The following is a 4,386-nucleotide window of genomic DNA, read 5'->3' as shown; positions in this document are numbered from 1 at the left end:
TAAATTATATGTCTACCGTTTTAAGAGTAGACAAACACATTTTCATAGGAGCTGGAATCTCACCAGTCTTGATTCTGTCCCCTTATAATCCTCTCCTCGGTGATGGGCCCGAAAAAAGAGAAGGATAGAAACCTCCAATAAAATAAAGTGGACTTCGGGAAGGGATGTTGTTGAATGTTGTAATGGGAATATTAGAAGTAGTTGATCCATGTCTGGAAATAGGTGGGACTGAATACCCAATTGAAAAGGGTATAAATATGTAGGAGGATTTGTTTACTTTGGGGAGACGTCTGGGATATCAACATAGGATCTGGACAGCGAATCCCGGGGATGCCTGGTGTTGCCATCTTTAATTTCGCTGTTTTGTCTGCTTATTCATTGGACCATTTCCTTTGGTGAGAGACCACCCTTATCCCCAAGTGTTTTTAAAGTGATGTTGTTGTGAAATAAATAGTGTTGCACTATTGGAGGTTTCTATCCTTCTCTTTTTTCGGGCCCATCACCGAGGAGAGGATTATAAGGGGACAGAATCCAGACTGGTGAGATTCCAGCTCCTATGAAAACATGTTTGTCTACTCTTAAAATGGTAGACATATAATTTAGGTATAAGACCTACCAAAAGATTCCCTATGTTTTTATCACTCATTTACATACATAATACACTATGATTGTTTGTTCTGTTTATCTTTCATGAGCGCCAGTGGATTCAAATGGTATTCTCTTTTGACTACATAATAGTACCAATTCACATTACTCCACTCAGTAGTGTCCGTTATTCACATAACACCACACAGTAGCTGCTTATACATGTTACACCACAGTAGAGCTGCTTATACATGTTAAGCCACAGTAAAGTCGCTTATACACATTACGCCACAGTAGAGCCAGTTATACATATTATGCCACAATAGAGCCATGGTAGAGCCCCTTATATATGTTATGGCATGGAAGAGCTCCTTATACACGTTACAACTAGAGATGAGCAGGTTCGGATTTACTCGGTTCTTAACACCAGAATTAACACAAGTTCGATTTTATCCGGAATTTTCTTACTGGCTATCCAAAACGCATGTCATCCAGGAGCCAATAAGATGCTGTTTTGAGATCTAGGTAAAGCCGAGTAAATCCGAGTAAAATCGAACCCACTCCTCTCTAGTTACAACACAGTAGAGTCGCTATGAAAGTTACTGTATTTAACTACTTGTTTAATTAAAATAAATTAAAAACACTATGTACTGTATGCCCCAACTGACCTGATCTCACAACCCCCAATCCCTTAATGCAAATAATGCCCCAAATGTGACCTCCTTCAGACCTGGAAGAGTTGGTACCTCTCTCGCATTCTGTTCACTTCCTAGTCAAGTGGGCAGAATGGGGAGAAAAATACAGTGACATTGTGGAACCGATGGAGGGGGTGTGGCCTAATTATATGCTAATTGAATCATTTTAGCCCCGACCCTATGCAAATATTGCCCAATCACTGGCTTTTTTTGGTGAGTGGGTGGGGCCTTCTGTTCAGCCCGTCGCTGCCCACCTGCTTCTTCTCTCCAGGCACCTCTCAGAGATGAGATTAAAATTATCGGTAAGTATTTATTTATTTATTATTTATTACCAGTTATTTATATAGCGCACACAAATTCCGCAGCGCTTTACAGAGAATATTCGGTCATTCACATCAGTCCCTGCCCCAGTGGAGCTTACAATCTATATTCCCTATCACATGTACATGCACACACATTCATGCTAGGGTTAATTTTTGTTGGGAGCCAATTAACCTACCAGTATATTTTTGGATTGTGGGAGGAAACCGGAGTACCCGGAGGAAACCCACGCAAGTACGGGGAGAATATACAAACTCCCCACAGTTAGGGCCATGGTGGGAATCGAACCCATGACCTCAGTGCTGTGAGGCAGTAATGCTAACCATTACACCATCCGTACTGCCCTAAGTATGGAGAGAGCATCTGAAGTAGAAACATGTGCTGCAGATTCCAAGAAAGAGAGAGATGTTGCAAAAAACTGGGGCAGAGAGAGATTTTGCAGCAAATGGGGCAGAGACAGGTGCTTCAGTTGCCTAAGAGGCAGAGTGAGGTGCCACAGCATCAATGTAGAGAGAGGTGTGGCAGCAGCTAGGGCAGATAGGTGCTGTAGCATCTGAAGTAGAGGCATGTGCTGCAGCTTCCAGGAAAGAGAGAGATGTTGCAAAAGCTGAGGCAGAGAGAAATTTGAAAAAATGGGGGAAATGGTTCCCGTATAGTACCGGAACCAAAAGAAAAAAGAAAGACTATGGGGGTAATTCCAAGTTGATCGCAGCGGGATTTTTGTTAGCAATTGGGCAAAACCATATGCACTGCAGGGGAGGCAGATATAACATGTGCAGAGAGAGTTAGATTTGGGTGGGGTGTGTTCAATCTGCAATCTAATTTGCAGTGTAAAAATAAAGCAGCCAGTATTTACCCTGCACAGAAATAAAATAACCCACCCAAATCTAACTCTTTCTGCACATGTTATATCTGCTTCCCCTGCAGTGCACATGGTTTTGCCCAATTGCTATCAAAAATCCTGCTGCGATCAACTTGGAATTACCCCCCATATGTCTCTTCTTGGGAACACTTGTATTATAAATTGCAAAAGATTTGTATTATTATTAGGTTAAAATATAACTTTTATTTTTGTCCCTCATAAAATAATGGTTGAAAGGCAACAAGAAAGAAATGACAATGTATATGACAAAGTAATCTAAACAAACATCAAATGGTATGAGTATTAAAAGTACTGGCGTTGTGGCTCAATGAGCAAAAATATATGTCCGATGTTGAAGATTGGTCTCTTCTTCCTAATTTGTTGCAATATGTGCTATAATAGATTTATGACAGGAAGAGAGAAAGTACTCCGGGCTCTACCCAATTCACTGGTGAAGTACTAGCTGGAAGAAATATGAAATAATACTTGATTCTGTGTCCTGTGTCCTTGGTTTGGATAAAAATACCTGCGGTACCTGGTATTCTCTGGTGGTCTCCCACCCAGGTACTGACCTGGCCCACAGTGCTTGGCTTCCAAGATCAGACGAGGTTGGGCATACTCAGTGTGGTTTGACCGCAGGTAAGTATATCGTACCTGATGACACTGGGAACCATGTGTTGTCTGATCTGAAATGCCTGTGGAAACTCCCAAAGTTTATCAAGAATACGGAGTGCTTCAGAAAGTGATGCGAGAATGATTTGGGTGATAGTGTGACAATTCTGTAAACAGATTTGTAATAGAGATTCAGGTCTGTGTTTAAAACCACTTCTGCTTTTTGATCATCTGCCCAAGCATCAAATTAAGAAATGAGAGGGTGGTAGAAACGACACTGAATCGGAAGAAAGATAGGGGAACACTTCTGCTGTCCTGTTATGTGACAAACTTGTGCTCTGTTTACATATTGCATTGCAGAGCCCCAAGGTTGTTAAACAGGATGAGAGGGAGTTCCAGAAATCTCATGTTGATGGAAATATTACAAGAAAGTTGTTCTGTTATAGACAGAGCCACTGGTTTACTGATGAAGCATATTGTTAATGCTACTTCTCATACTGCTTTGCAAATACTGTGTACAGTCAGAAAAATAAAGAACAATGAAAATTTAGAGTATATTATTGTTATTTTCCAACAGTGTGGCACTTGTATTGTGGGAAAAGTAATTAAATAAGATGTGACAGTATATCTTATTTATAAGTATACAAATATAGGTATAGACAATCCTGAATAAGGACTGGAATAATTAAGAACCATAAAATGATCATCATCATCATAACTAACATTATTGCAGTTCTGAAATTAGATGGGACTTATCTCTTGATTTATACAGCGCATGTAATTGGACTTTTTCTGCCAACTAGGGATTCACGGGAACATATCACTTTCAGCACGTGCCGCATTAATGCCCAGTACATAGTATCAACTAGTGATGTGCACCGGAAATTTTTCGGATTTTGTGTTTTGGATTCGGGTCCGCGGCAGTGTTTTGGATTCAGACGCGTTTTGGCAAAACCTCCCTGAAATTTTTTTGTCGGATTCGGGTGTGTTTTGGATTCGGGTGTTTTTTTACAAAAAACACTCAAAAACAGCTTAAATCATAGAATTTGGGGGTCATTTTGATCCCATAGTATTATTAACCTCAATAACCATAATTTCCACTCATTTTCAGTCTATTCTGAACACCTCACAATATTATTTTTAGTCCTAAAATTTGCACCGAGGTCGCTGGATGGCTAAGCTAAGCGACACAAGTGGCCGACACAAAACACCCGGCCCATCTAGGAGTGGCACTGCAGTGTCAGACAGAATGGCACTTCAAAAAAATAGTCCCCAAACAGCACATGATGCAAAGAAAAAAAGAGGTGCACC

At 40.6% G+C, this 4,386-nt stretch overlaps 1 pseudogene; it reads right to left on the bottom strand.

Annotated features, from left to right (window-relative positions):
* Window positions 1-2,986: 2,986 nt before the first annotated feature.
* Window positions 2,987-3,104, bottom strand: LOC134943305 (5S ribosomal RNA; annotated as a pseudogene).
* Window positions 3,105-4,386: the final 1,282 nt, after the last annotated feature.

The sequence above is a fragment of the Pseudophryne corroboree genome, chromosome 1 (genome assembly GCF_028390025.1).
Source record: "Pseudophryne corroboree isolate aPseCor3 chromosome 1, aPseCor3.hap2, whole genome shotgun sequence".
NCBI lineage: Eukaryota > Metazoa > Chordata > Amphibia > Anura > Myobatrachidae > Pseudophryne > Pseudophryne corroboree.
The sequence above is the reverse complement of the archived record's forward strand: the minus strand, read 5'-3'. Positions and strand labels throughout refer to the sequence as shown.